Raw genomic sequence first — 15,556 nt, 5'->3', positions numbered from 1 at the left:
CCCTTTAAATGGCTCTCCAAGGTTGCATAGAGAGGTAATCTCTGCATTTAATATTTCATAGACACTGTTGTTTCAGAAAACAATAGTGCAAATAAATATAAGAAGCTTTGTAATATATCTTATCAGACAAAAATGCTTCATTTTCACGTTATCAAACATCTTTCTCCTACCATAGCAACAACTTTTGTTTACTGATTACAACCTGTAGTTTGATCTAGCTACTTTACAGAGCAGAAAACTGCTGAAAAATGCCATATAGAAAACTAATATAGCGCTGCTCCTCGCGTACACACACAGCTTATACTAATAAGTCACTTGAAACAACTAGCTGTGATAGATAGGACTCCATAACTCCCATAGACTTCAATTTATTTGATTAGCTCAGATATTATATAGATTAATATAACAGGAGATGAGGAAGACTCTAAGATTTCTTATAAGAATGTGCTGTTATTGCAGCCGTCAGTGCCTCTGCCCTGGAGGTGTCATATTGCAGGTCGCGGTTCTTTTATGAGTTGTTGGTATTGCTCTGCTGTCGTATCTGTCCTATACACCAAGGATATAGGTATGTCTTAGATGGTTAGGTACAGCTATAAGCTTAACGTACACATACAGTACTTACACCCCTTTTATGTAGTAGAATAGATAACACGTGCTCGGCCCTCTGTGTAGGTCAGAACAGTCTTTAGTGTATGTGCACACTAAGGGTACGTTCACACTTATCGGATCCGCAGCATATTTTCTGCTGCAGATCCGCAGCAGATTTCATTTAAATAACTGAACACCGCATCAAATCTGCACCATCAAATCTGCTGCAGATCTGATGCGGATCCTGTAGGTGTGAGCGCACCCTAAGGAATCCGGGCAGATCAGCTGCCGCGGATTCCACAGCTTGCCCCCCCTCACGGCCGCGCATTTCCACCCGTGTTATAGACAGCATTCTTTGGTCTGGCAGACTCCACCATCCACAGGCAGAATCTGCCTGACCATAGAATGGAGTCTATGGCACAGGCGGAGATGCGTAAGGCCGCGAGCTGGGGGAAGCTGCGGAATCCGCGGCAGGCGATCTGCCCGGATTCCATACCCTAACATTGAATGCTCAATATAATATTGTAATATAGTCATATTTAACAGTGGTGACTTCAGACCACCTCATCAGATGAAATGGGGGTTAGACCTTAAAGGGGCACTCCGGCAAAGTTACTTTGTATTCAGCTTTGCAGTTCCAGTGCCACCATTCTGTGCCGTGATGTCAGCTGCAGTGAGTGTTCCAGGTTGTGCCACCCTCCTCTTCGCACATTGCTGTAAGCAAGAGTACGACTCTGCTCCGCCGGCTGTACTCTTACTTATCGTGAGAGTGCAGCACGGCGCTGTGTCTGAAGAGGAGGGAATGCCCACTGCAGCTAACGTTACGGTACAGAATGGCGGCGCTGGAACACAACCCTGCCATGACGTCACACTAAGAGCTTCAGAGCTGATTACATAGTAAGATTGGCCGGGGCACCCCTTTAATGGAATATGCCCGTGGGAAACCTCTGAGGCCAGTACAGTAAAGGGGTTATCCAGACAGCAGAAAGGGTCTTACGTGTTCTGCTCCTTGGAGCTGCGCTTCCTCCTTCTGGCTGCCTCAGAAGCATACTTTCCGAGACGAGAAGGGGTTGAGGTTATCATGAGCATAATGAGCATGAGCATGTCTAATAGCTGCTCAATGTTTAATGAATATCGCCTCATCCGCACGCAATGCTCACAACATGTACCCTTCCCCCTCTTGTCTCGAAAAGTATACTTCTAAGAAAGTCAGAGGAAGGAGGTGGAGTGCCAGGGTGCCGAACATGTTGGACTTTTTCTGCTTCCTGGGTAACCCCTTAGCCACACAACCCACCAACTTTATGTGTATGTGAATGTGGACCTCTGGATTCTCTTCCAATAGATGGTGTTGATGGATAGAAGGGTTGAACATGTTGGGGGAGATTTATCAAACATGGTGCAAAGTGAAACTGGCTCAGTTGCCCCTAGCAACCAATCAGATTCCACCTTTCATTTTCCAAAGAGTGTGTGAGGAATGAAAAGTGGAATCTGATTGGTTGCTAGGGGCAACTGAGCCTGTTTCACTTTATACCATGGAGGAGATTTATCAAACATGGGGCAAAGTGAAACTGTCTCAGTTGCCCACGGCAACCAATCAGATTCCACCTTTCATTCCTCACAGACTCTTTGGAAAATGAAAGGTGGAATCTGATTGGTTGCTAGGGGCAACTGAGCCAGTTTCACTTTGCACTATGTTAGATAAATCTCCCCCCCCCCTATGTTTGATAAATCTCCAGAACTGTCTGTTCATATATTTTTTTGTGAATGTGAATGTTTTGTGAACATGTGAATGTTTGTCCGTGCTAAATGTTATATGTGGAGAGTTGACGGCATTTGACCACTTTTTATCATGAACTTTCAAGGTCCCAACCACAAATCATCAACTCGTAAATGGCCCTCATGCTCGTTCCACCTCTGAAGATGACATCTGCCATGACAGGTGACTTAACTAAGTGGTGTATCCAATGTCAAGTGGTTTTTATGGTTTACCATGGACAGAACTTCCGGGCCCTTGAATCATACTGGAAATTCCATCCAAATCGTAAAACGCAAAAAAAAAGTTCCAGGGATTAAAGGGGTTATCCAGTGCTACAAAAACATGGCCACTTTCTTTGCGAGACAGCACCACTCTTGTCCTTGGGCGGGGTTTTGCTACTCAGTTCCATTGAAGTGAATGGAGCTTAATTGCAAACCGCACCTGAACTGGAGACAAGAGTCGTGTTGTCTCTGAAAGAAAGTGGCCATGTTTTTGTAGCACTTGATAACCCCTTTAATGGTTAACATTAAGTATCATTAGTAGATGGTAGACAAATACGACCTAAATCTATGTCCGCAGGGGGTAGTTGTGGAGAGGCGACTTTCAGCAGTGCCGGTAATGAGGTGCAGTTAGTTCTCCACTGGTTCTACGACTATGGCTAAACGTTATCGCAATGTTCGGCCTAAATGATCCACTGCTGTTTACCTTCAAAGCTTTTGAGACCACAACTGCTTTACTGTGTGAATATGAGAAGAAATCAGCGGCCCGGCTTACATCCCATTCCATCACAAGTCAACCCCCGTGTTCATCATTATTACACTTAGGATCTGATTAAATGTTATTACGCCGCGGCTCTCTCGTTGAGAGGCGACTACTTGTAGAAGCTATTCTTATGTACGTGTCATGACTTCCGACAATTTTTTTTTTTATGAAAAAGAAGGCCAGATAACCTTGTTTTGTACGGACGGCCTGTAATAACGTTAGATTTTTTTTAATATCATACCAGGCATAGCTTTTCTCTCGCCCTCTCGCCCTCGTTCTCTCTGTCTCTAGCTGAAAGTACATTAGAAAGAGGTGGTGGTATTGTACTTCTGCATGGGGCAGGATAATCCCGCTGTAAGAGGAGGCATGGCTAGTTCAGGCTCCTTTTTGAAAACCACTTGAGAACAGTTGGGTGTCGCGACTAAGTACTTTTTCTCATTGATGCCATTGAGACATGCCACAGTGTGAGAGCCAATGTGGTCAGCGGGTGGAAGGTCACAAAGAATAGTTAACAGTATGTTACTTTGGTGTTTATGCTGTTTTTGAAGCTATTTATCCAAACTGGTTGTCTTTACCTTTTTTCTTTTTTTCTAATTCATGCTGTAGCTTCTGTCCCTAATACATATGGTTTTATGTTGTTTTTCATGTTTTATGAAATACTTTTGCATTTAAAAAAAAATAAGGGGTACTCCAGCGAAAATATGGTTTCAGAAAGTTCTATAGATTTGTGATTTACTTCTATAAAAAAATCTTAAGTCTTCCCATATTTATCAGCTGCTGTATGTCCTGCAGGAAATGGTGTTTTATTTTCAGTCGGACACAGTGCTCTCTGCTGACATCTCTGTCCATGTCAGAAACTGTCCAGAGCAGAAGAGGTTTTCTATGGGGATTTGCTCCGGCTCTGGACAGTTCCTGACCTTGGACAGAGGTGGCAGCAGAGAGCACTGTGTCAGACTGAAAATAAAACACCATTTCATGCAGGACATACAGCAGCTGATAAGTATAGGAAGACTTGAAATTTTTAAATAGAAGTAATTTACAAATCTATATATCTTTCTGAAACCAACTGATCTGAAAAAGATTTTTGCCGGAGTACTTCTTTAATCCAGTTGATTCCTGAAAGAAAGACAGTCTTGTTGAGACAGTTGACCTATGGATTTGCTGAGGTTTGGATTGAGGTTCTTGGCTGTCCTCAGTCTCCTAAGCAAGTCGGAGTTTTGATTCCCTGGATGACAACTGGAAGCAGAATACACAGGAATAGGCACAAAGTGAGGACAATGACAACATAAAATCGACACTGAGTGTTAGTTAAAGGAGAAGTCCTGTGAAAATTTTTATTAAAGTATTGTATTTCCCCCCAAAAGTTATACAAATCACCAATATACACTTATTATGGGAAATGCTTATAAAGTGTTTTTTTTCCTGCACTTACTATTGCATCAAGGCTTCACTTCCTGGATAAAATGGTGATGTCACTTCCTGGATAAAATGGTGATGTCACGACTCGACTCCCAGAGCTGTGCGGGCTGTGGCTTCTGGAGAGGATGATGGCAGATGTCCCTCCAGTGCCCTGTGTCCCTCAGTGTCCCCCTGCCATCATCCTCTCCAGCAGCCACAGCCCGCACAGCTATGGGAGTTGGGTCGTGACATCACCATTTTATCTAGGAAGTGACATCACCATGTTATCCAGGAAGTGAATCCTTGATGCAGTAGTAAGTGCAGGGAAAAAAGCCCTTTATAAGCATTTCCCGTAATAAGTGTATATTGGTGATTTGTATAACTTTTGGGGGGAAATGCAATACTTTATTAAATACTTCTCCTTTAATGAACTAAGGATACTAAAGCAAGCAGATGTAGTTACATAGTTGAAAATGGTGACGTCTATCTGTCAGAAACTTTCCTCCCTGTGATCTATCTTTGCGTTGTGGCAGCAGAGACAGGACACTGTTGTTGTGGTTGCCCGCCATCTCACGTCATGGCTGGTCACCCAGTCACTCAAAGCAGGAGTCTGTCTTTGGCCAACCCCAGTCAGCCTATCTGGGACATTGGAGCACAGGTCCCATCACGAGTGGCTTCAGTGCTCACAGCTGAGAGCTGGAGGGAGTGTCAAATGGGCTCTGCCTTACGTCACCAGCGTTTATCCAAGTTACTGACATTGTTTTTGACCTTGGCCTAGTTTCCTGACTTTGTCCTTGATCCGCTACTGTCTGTGTTTGGTCTCGGCCCCGTTTACTAGTATCGTCGCTGCTTCTGATTCTATCTTTGATATTGCTTTCCTGGTTTTGACCATCAGCTTGTTGTTATCTTCTCTTGGTTACAATTTGTGGCAAACTTTCCCGCAATCCCTCGTGCTTGCAGGTTCGATGGAATAGAGCTGCACCAGAGTAGGTCATACCCTACCCTAAGGGTCCATTTACATAGAAAGATTATCTGACAGATTATCTGCCAAAGCCAGGAACAGACTTTAAACAGAGATCAGGTCATAAAGGAAAGACTGAGATTTCTCCTCTTTTCAAATCCATTCCTGGCTTTGGCTTCAAATCTTTGGCAGATAATCTTTCTGTGTAAATGGACCTTAAGGGCAACAGGTTATGGAAAAAATATTTTAAACAGTACATTATCAGAAATGCTTGTACATTTGAAATATATTTAAAGGGAATCTACCACTATAAAATCACAGTTACAGCTATAAATACATTTCTATAAGACCCCGAGCACGGTTTTCAGGCATATATGTAAATGATCTGAGTGATACTTGTATGGTCCGAAAAAGTACTTTGTAATTCCTACCTATGTAGGCATGGGGGTGGTCCTAAGCTCCTAAGTAGTCGCCGCTGGCAGGAAACCTCTTCGGCAATTGCACCTCCCTGGGAGAATGATCGCTCAGGGTCGGCCCCTTTATGACGCTGCCAGCTCCTTTACGCTGACGCTTCCAGGGAGGCATGATTGCTGAAGAGGTTTCCCACCAGCGGTGACCACTTAGGAGCTGAGGATCAGCTGATCGCCCCACTGGGGGAGGGTGGGCCTACCTCCAGTACTTCATCCCCTGCCATTGCCTACATTTGCTTTAATGACACAACCCCTTGAAGAGTTTTATCAACATCACCACTCCCACAATACATCTCGGCTACTGCAAAAATCCACTCAATTTATTCACCAACTGTGCTCAGAAATAAAATGAGAAAATAAGGGCCCTAGTACATGGAAAGATTATCGTGCCAAAAATCGTTATATCGTTCAAATTAAAGCAATAATTTTCGGTATGTATGCAGGAAACGATCTTTTGAGCCGACCATAAAATCTTTGTTAATCATTCGCTAATCGTTCATAAACCTTTTGTATGTACAGATTGTTCATTCATTATTACGATCGTTTGGATACTGAAGTATGCAAACAATCATATCGCAACTAACAACTATCTTTCAGTGTAGTATTCACAACCGTTTATCGTTAACCGTAGAAAACGAAAAATCCCTTTGTCTAATAAGACCCTTATTCTAACCAAATGAATGGAAAAAGCCCATTGGGATCACCCTAAAGATTATTTAAAGGAACTGGGTGTATATCAGTGCTATAACCAGAAGTTATACTTATACAGACTTACGTGAGCCCGTTGTGCCTACCCTATCATTGTACTCAAGCAACAAACTGTTCAGGTTATGTAGAACGACTTTCATATCCCGGTGAATAATACCAAGATGAATATTGCAGAGAAGGTTTCTACTTCTCCGGAGCTAGAGCTGACACACAGCAGTGAAAAAAGTTTTTGGCTGCATTCAATAATTCTTTGACTGGCACATCTCTGCGTGCGCCATTCTTTACTCTGAAGCATTCACGTGTGCTTCGCAGGTAATAAAGAAGTCAGGTTTCTCCTTCCTTGCCGTGTGTCACGAGACACGTTTCAGACGGTGCCCTTAGACAGTATGACAACTTACTCTATAGTTGGAAATCCATAATTTGCCGTTACTAAACAATCGGCCTCGAGTCCGGAGTTTACAAAAGCAAAAAAATCTGAGAAGTCACACATTTTAAAGGGGTTGTCTGTGCTCTACTGTTGTTGACAACAGTTGATGGTTGTTGACACTGTGCATATGACCCCTTTAGACATTCACAGGCTTCCAAAGTTGTCTGCAGTGGTCACCTACCTCTTGTCAAAAGGAAGTGGTAAGTAGGGGTTGGTGAGTTAGCCATCAGCATGACAATACAGTGGACATATAGGGTGAGTATGACTTATTTTTATGATGACTTTTTAACAAAACTTAAGATCACTGAGCACAGGATTATATGAAATTTGAAAAACACAAAAACTTAACTTCTTATTGAACAGCACCATAGGTTGTGCCAGGTATTGCATTTTATCCCCGTGCCATATTTCCCAGGAGATCCCGTCCCTAAGGCAGCATCTACAAGATGGCGGCACTAGCTAAGAGTTAAGTGGGCACCAACTAGAATAGTAGGATGTACAGTATGTCTGCTGCTCCACTGGTCAATACAGACTTCTCGGTTATCCCCAATAATGAGAAGCAATACTAGACGCAGCCTAAGAACAATGGGGGTGCTGTTTCCATTGGAAAACAGCTATGTATTCCAAAATCCCATGCAACCTGTTTTAAGTTTCTGAAGAACTTGATACTGAAGAACGAACAGCCATTCTCCCCCGACTTGAAATACTTAAAATACTACTTTTAACTTTCGTCTGTAAATAGTGGAACTCTCCATGCAGAGCAGCAGAGAAGCTGGCATTGGCTGTCAGTCTGCATCGTACACCGATCAATCTTACCTGGCATGGTGTGACAAGGTTGCCAGCTGCCCAGCTCCATCAGTGTCACCAAGAAGAACTCGACTGATCAAAGCCTGTTAACATCCTTGCACAAATCTTTTTCTAGATAAGGTACAAAATTTCACAGTGGTCCCAGTAGGAGGAAATTCTTTTTACAACTATCAATAGATACATGATTCATTATAATGTACAGGTATCTCTGAGCAATTCGTAGTCAATCACGCTCCCCGCAGCTACCATAAAAAGTCGAGCCTGTTATTTGGAGTCTCGGTGGTTTATTTCCGTTCTGTGCTTCACAGCAGGAACTTCGGAAAGTGTTTTTCATAAAGTATAGACAACAGGAAAATTTATATTCCATATTTTATATGGGTTGTATTATAGGGTTAAAAAAGATGAGTAATTCAACCGACCAACATAGTTGATAAGAGTCAGCCCCTTGAATGCTGTTTACGGAGCCTTGGCCGAAGGAAAGTAGACTCTGTTTATATGAACTCCCCGGAGAATCCATTGACCAGTTTACTTAGCATTTATAGGATTGATATGAGGCCAAGATCAGCGTCCAGAGACCGTATCTTAGGATCAGTGAGGTTTAAACAGTTCACACGATCAGGTCATTCCCACGAAGAGGTTCTCCATCATGTCCATGAATCGCGTGAGAACGTCATCTATTGGGTTGTGGGATATGGGTTCTCTATTATTATCCTAAGCTAATGGGTTCGGAAACGTGTTCTAGTACAACTTAATTTCCATAATAGAGAAGTATACACCTATATGGAGGACTGTCGGGAAATGTAGGCATGTAGAAATGAGATATCGTTGTTGCCCTAGACATGGTGTCACTCATGGTGGCAATGTGTTGGTGGCTTCCTCTCCACTAAACATATGGGTTTGGGACCTCCTTATTTACAATGCCCTTGTTCTACCTTAAGGCTTGGCCATTGGCCAATCAAGTAAACCACATGTGATACCATTTTAGGAGCAACTACTAGGAAATAACTACATTTTACAGCTTGGTTGGAAATAAGACTATCAATTTTTTTCCAAGACGTGTGGTGTATATTTATGGCAATTTGCTAGGATAAGGGCTTGACTCTTAATGGTTTTCCATTTGCGGAAGTAGTCTGATTCTTAATACCCAGAACATTTTCTTAAAACCACATGATTTGCCCAGCAGGTACTGAGATACGAAGCTTTAGGACCACCAATGAGATAAGCTTTGACTCTCTTAGCAGGCCATAGAGACACTAGACCATATCCTCCCAAAATTTCTTACATAAGTGCCACTTACTTTGCTCCGTAATCCCCATAGAGAGGCTAAAATTCGGCTGGGTTAACTCTATTCTGATCACTAGTTTTGAATATCCCAGAAATCGCTCCGTGCACGCTCTGAAAGACAGATTTTAACCTTTAATGTCTTGAAATTTCGCCAACATTTAGTGCAGCAATTTACAAAAGTGCATACCTTGGCTTGTCCTCTGTGTTTTTGCCAAGTTTTGTAATCTTCCACTTAGTCGTCCACTTTTCTTTAATTTTACAATTTTTTTTTTTCACTTGTTAAAATGGGCTTTCTGAAAACAGTTGCTCATAATAAACACCGTATGGAGCCATAATTATGGACCTGTCACAAAAGGGCAGGAGGACTTTTACCAATTCACAAAGCCTAAAGGTCCGCTGTGCACTTTAAATTGCCCAAACCTCCTCTTCTATGATCTGAAAATTACCAACATATTTTTAAAAACAGCTTTTCATTGGAATGGCGCTACCGCTGTTCCAAGTTCTGATAATTGCCCCAATATACGTAGGTAAATTCTATTGGGAATGATGTACGGGCTGGAACATAAGATCGAGTTCACATTTGTGTTTTTCTAATGGAAATGACTGATGACAAGTCCAAATTTTTTAATCATTTTCTTATTGATCTTGATGGAACTGGTTTGCCTTGCAACAGTCAATTGGGTTTTGTGGGTTTTAAAGGCACCAATATGCTACATTTTTAAATACCTTATCTCATGGGCCGATGCTGAAAGCAAGCGAGCGCCAATCTGTCAGGTCAGCACTCGCTTCCCCCTTGCTCCCTGCTCACTGTCTGTGCTATTAAGTGCGCCGACAGCGAGCGGGTAAGAGCGGGGAGGCCGCAGGGAGCTGCGGGAGGTGGTCCATAGGCGATAGCGACGGTCTGCTGCCACCGCTCCTATTACATGGAGTGATGGCCAGCAGACCATTGCTATCATTGTATTTTTTTTCCAACGTGTTAACACTACCTATTTTACCAACTATAACAGCCGATAACCGTCCAAATACGGCCGATAATCGCTTGGTGTAATAAGGCCATTTGCCCAATAAAAGATGGCGGCTGTTGCCATCAATGGCTGTAGGTGCATCCCACATATCCTCCTTTGTTTCCCCCTTTTACCATTGAGCATTTTATCCCACGTCTATGAGGCTTTTGTTCAGCCAGCTATCCGCTGATCACCACGCCTTTTCCAGCTTGCGGGATCCATTCCACATCAGCACATCTTTGGGCGTAGTAATGTATTTACTCTATTATAAAAGCAAATAGCTGTTTGTATTAAACTTCCTACTAATTTTTCTATATTCCCGGTGTAACAATGACAGTAAAAAAAAAAAAAAAATCAACAATGCCTTCGCGATTGGGCGTAAATCACTGCTCAAAGACAGGCCCCCACGTATTTTATTAGAATGGTGAGAATCTATGTATTTATTCTGCGGCTGACAAGTGGCACAGTACCAGTAATTAAAATCTCTGATGATAAATTCACAATACGCACAGATGAGAATCAACAGCGCTCAGTCGAGAGATGACGGCTCCTTCCCTGCTGGAGGCCAGAAATCATTTAGAAGGACGATTTACACGTAGACGCCACTACCTGCGCTAAGAAAGAATGCTACCGAGGGGGGTCGACTCGCCCAACGGGGTGTCAGGCATATCGATTATGCCCTATGCGTATTCTCCAATAATTACTGTGTTCCTGAGTGCACCTAATAGACATTACTGTATCTCAGACCCTAGAATTAAAGGGGATGTCCACCATTCTTTTTTTCATCTGCCCATGGGTTATGACCGATATTGCAACTCTGCTTCATTTAAAGGGACATGCTGGCAAATTAAAAAATTATATATATATATATATATATATATATATATATATATATATATATATATATATTTATATATATTTTTTTATTATTTTTTTTTTTTTTATTTATTTATTTATTTTTTCTTCATGGAGTTTCAGTAAGGGACCTCGTGGACCTTCTACTGCCATCAATGGCTGCTGCCTCTGAAACTGCAGGGCTGCACAAGCCCTGGTCTTGGCACAGTTAGTTGGCACAAGGGGTATTCTTTCAAATGAACTGGTTTCAGAAAGTTATATACATTTGTAATTTACTTTTATATAGAAAAAAAATCTCAATTCTTCCAGTACTTTCAGCTGCTGTATGTCCTGAAGGAAGTTGTGTATTCTTTCTAGTCTGACACAGTGCTCTCTGCTGCCACCTCTGTCCATGTTAGGAACCAGAGCAGTAGCAAATCCCCACAGAAAACTTTTCCTGCTCTGGACAGTACCTGACATGGACAGAGGGGGCAGCAGAGAGCACTGTGTCAGACTGGAAAAATACACTATCAGTACTTGTTGCATGTAGCGCTAGCAAAGCTGAGACTCCCGTGCATATTGGCATTAGAATAGAGAGTAAGTTTGGGGAAGCTGTCAGTGTCAGGAGTGCTGCAGCCATGGCACAGTGTAGTGCAGAAGTGGGGATAACTGCCAATCACTAATCACTCTGCTACAGAGTGCCGCACCTACAGAGCTACTGACGCATACAGCTTTCCCAGACATCAGACAGGGCCCAGTATTGATAGCTCTTTAATACCATTATATCTTTCTTTAATACCATTAAATCATAAAGAAATAAAAAAAAAATAGCTGGAATGCCCTTTAAGTTATTAGAATAGAACTGGGATACCATACACAGCATATAGACTAAGTGACATTGTTTCTAGAGAAAAATCCTATTTCTGTGCAGCTTTTAGGTTAAGAAATGCTTTTAATCATTAGTAGACAGTCATTGAGGCAGTTTTCTCGGCTATTAAAGGGTTAAACCACCCCCCCCAAATTTTTTTTTTAAATCAACTGGTGCCAGAAAGTGCTAAAAATTTGTAACTTACTTTTGTTAAAAATCTCACATCCCCCAGTACTTATCAGCTGCTGTATGTCCTGCAGGAAGTTGGACCGAGACAGAAGACTCAGACTCTTGTCCACCAATGATTAAAAGTGTGTAAGGTAGCCTGTATCGATTGTCGAGCCATGGCAAGAACTGAGGCCCAGCAGATTGGGCTGCCCATACGTCATGGTGCCTATCCACTGGATATGAGATTACTAGCTGATCAGTGAGGGTTTGCTGATCCCAAGAACAGAGGGAGTTGTCCCCCGATCAAATGGAATGTCAGTTTAGCACATAATGATAGCTGGAAGCCCCATAGAGAATGAATTGAGTGCAGTCAAAATAATAGTTAATGGGATGACTATCCTCTGTTCTCCGATTTATGGAGAGTCATAGTTCGAATAGGTCATCTAATGGACAGGGTATAACTTTGGCTCCTGGGATAACAACTTTAAGGTGACTCATATTTATAGTAGTGTTGCTCTCATAACAGCTACTGTTGTAGCAGTACTCACAGATTCAGCCATCCCCCCCCCCCCAATTATAGGGGCCATCCTTAAAGGGGTTGGCCACTTTAAAGTAAAATAGTTCAGTATACAGTATTAGTAATTTTACTTACTCTGTATACTGACAGCAGCTCCTTAAAGGGGTTGGCCGCTTTGTAGTAAAATGTTTCAGTATACAGTATTAGTAATTTTACTTACTGTATATACTGACAGCAGCTCTTTAAAGGGGTTGGCCGCTTTGTAGTAAAATGTTTCAGTATACAGTATTAGTAATTTTACTTACTGTATATACTGACAGCAGCTCTTTAAAGGGGTTGGCCACTTTATAGTAAAACAGTTCAGTATACAGTATTAGTAATTTTACTCATTGTATATACTGACTCCCTGTGTACCTCACAGAACTGAAATCAGGCTCCTCTCCTCCAGGTTGCCGTGCTCTGTGGTGAGTCTCTCCATAAGATGGCTGACGTAAAGGAGCATGTGACCATGCCCCCCCCCCCCCCAAGTGTCCTCCATAGACATATACAGGCTCAGGGGGGGATGGTCACATGCTCCACCATGTCAGCCATCTTATGGACAGACTCGCCACAGAGCAGGACAGCACAGCCTGGAGGAGGAGAGTCTGGTTTTAGCTCTATGAGGTACTCAGGGAGCTGCTGTCACTATATATAGTGGGGGAGATTTATCAAACATGGTGTAAAGTGAAACTGGCTCAGTTGCCCCTAGCAACCAATCAGATTCCACCTTTCATTTTCCAAAGAGTCTGTGAAAAATGAAAGGTGGAATCTGATTGGTTGCTAGGGGCAACTGAGCCAGTTTCACTTTACACCATGTTTGATAAATCTCCCCCCAGTGAGTGCACTTACTAATACTGTACACTGAACTATTTTACCAACCCCTTTATAGCATCCATGCCAGTCAGCTACGATTAAGGTAAACGGGTGAGGAGACTCGGCATAACAGGAACCTCGCTACTTCCCCTTGTCACTTTAATGAGCTTTCTGTGCAAACATTCTAATTTCCCTGTGCACACACAATGCAGATAGCACTTACCGGATTTATGGAATATTTTGTGTCCGGATCTGTCACCAGCTACTTGTACAAAAGATCTACTCCGCATTTTCTTTCAAGATTATTTTTCCATTAGGAGGCAAATTAGTGACATCCGTTCTGACAGCGGAAAGACAGCGCGAGAGGGTTATTACCATTATACCTACATCAACCCATAGGTGATGATAGACAACGCTACTTGGCTAAAAGACGGGGAAAAAAATACAGTATAATCACAGTATATTCAATTCTCCCCATCGGAATAAGCTTAATGGCTGTAGAATTTGTTTATGGAGCCGGTTGAGCTCGGCCGGGGGAATCCTGCGAGGTTTTTTTTTTTGTTGCGCCATACGGAATTAATGTGGTCTTTTCTTCTGATGCAATTGAATCATTACACTTCACTTTGAGCAGAACAAATCTTGGCAATTTAGCAGACACCCGAGACATAGTGTAAAAGTATTTATGTAGTGTGTTAGCGTGGCACCGGGGTCCATTTGTCACTGTCTCCGAGAAGTGTGTCTATCCCGAGCTCTGTGAAAGGGCTTATAAAGAACAGCCGAGAAGGTGCGCACCTTTCAAAGATCAGCTTGCCATTTACCTTGTTGTCTCTACAGACCATTTATATTCTTGACTGTTCGGTATAAATGCGGAGTTTGGTGGTGGTGGGGGGGATGGGGGGGGTAGACGAGAGACGCCCGCTTCATTTCTGGACTAGTGCAATAAATAGTCTACTAAAACCGAGCCCTATTTAGCGACGTTAGTTTTGTGTCTCTGATTAAGATCTGCAATTTTCTTCTGAGTCATGGCCGCCGCTCGGGCATTCGTAAACGTGTGAATCATTCAGCACATCAGGTCAGGTTGCTCATTATTCTCGGGACTTGCTAAATCTTCGGTTCCGTGTTATCACACAATGCCTGAATGGAAATGTTCCAGTGTGTGCTCGATAGGATTTATCTAGTGTCGGCGATCGATATCACGCGAGACGCGGGTATTCCCTTTTTTTGGACCGGGCAGAGGACGATTTAGGACCGTTACGTAGCACCACCACCTGTCTGTGGTTTCATGGTGAAAAATGAAGCCATTACGGGTCTGTCCGGGCAACTAATGATCAAATATTTCAGACTGTTAAAAATCAGAGATTGTGACCTTGCTATTACTAACTACTTTGAGGTGCTTGAGTCTTTATCATGGAATTAAAGGGATATTATGGTCATGCATCTAAAGGGGGAAACGGGACAGCAACATTGTGTGGCCATTGGTGAATTGGTGGGGGAAAGAGACAAAACTAGGCCGACAAGTTATAATTAGAGATGAGCAAACCTGCCGAGGTTCGGGTTCGAATGAACCTGAACTCTCGGCTTCTGATTCCCGCTGTCTGCCCGCTCCGTGAAGAGGGTGGATACAGCCAGAGGACCGCTTGGAAAACTGGGATACAGCCATAGCCATAGGTTGTATCCCCGTTTTCCAGGCGGTCCTCAGGATGTATCCAGCCTCTTCACGGAGACGGCAGACAGCGGGAATCAGAAGCCGAGAGTACAGGTTCATACGAACTCGAAACTCGTCAGGTTCGCTCATCTCTAGTTATGATACCAGCCCTATTCTCCAATGTATCACAGGCAGAGAGGTCAGCACAGAGACGCTGATCAGTAGGTCGTATCTGCTGGACATTACTTAAAGGACAACTCCAGCTGGTGTCTTCGGAACTCCCTCACTTCTGGGTTACAGTGAAATGAATGGGAGAAAAAGAGGCTGCCAGTGTGCGTGCGCTGGAGCGCATTACATGGCTTCCAGCAAGCTCAGCCAATCAGGGCTGAGCAAGCTGGAAGCCATGTGATGCACTCCAGCCAATGAAAAAGCTGCTGTCTTTCTCTCCCATTCAGTTTACTAGAAGACCAAGAAAGAAAACCAAGACCACCCTCCCACCACACATCC

At 43.0% G+C, this 15,556-nt stretch overlaps 1 protein-coding gene across 5 annotated transcripts in view; it reads left to right on the top strand.

Moving 5' to 3' along the window:
• The window catches only part of SGCD (sarcoglycan delta), a 474,695-nt gene that overhangs the window by 187,068 nt on the left and 272,071 nt on the right, over positions 1–15,556 (top strand). Inside the window, exon 1 of one of the 5 annotated variants that reach the window (XM_069968919.1) lies at positions 2,509–2,527. The exons of the other annotated variants lie outside the window; for them this stretch is intronic. The gene's annotated coding sequence lies outside the window, so the exon portion shown is untranslated. Of the gene's footprint in view, positions 1–2,508; positions 2,528–15,556 lie in introns of those variants that run through there. 5 annotated transcript variants of the gene reach the window in all.

Source organism: Dendropsophus ebraccatus, chromosome 1, assembly GCF_027789765.1.
Source record: "Dendropsophus ebraccatus isolate aDenEbr1 chromosome 1, aDenEbr1.pat, whole genome shotgun sequence".
Lineage (NCBI taxonomy): Eukaryota > Metazoa > Chordata > Amphibia > Anura > Hylidae > Dendropsophus > Dendropsophus ebraccatus.
The sequence above is the reverse complement of the archived record's forward strand: the minus strand, read 5'-3'. Positions and strand labels throughout refer to the sequence as shown.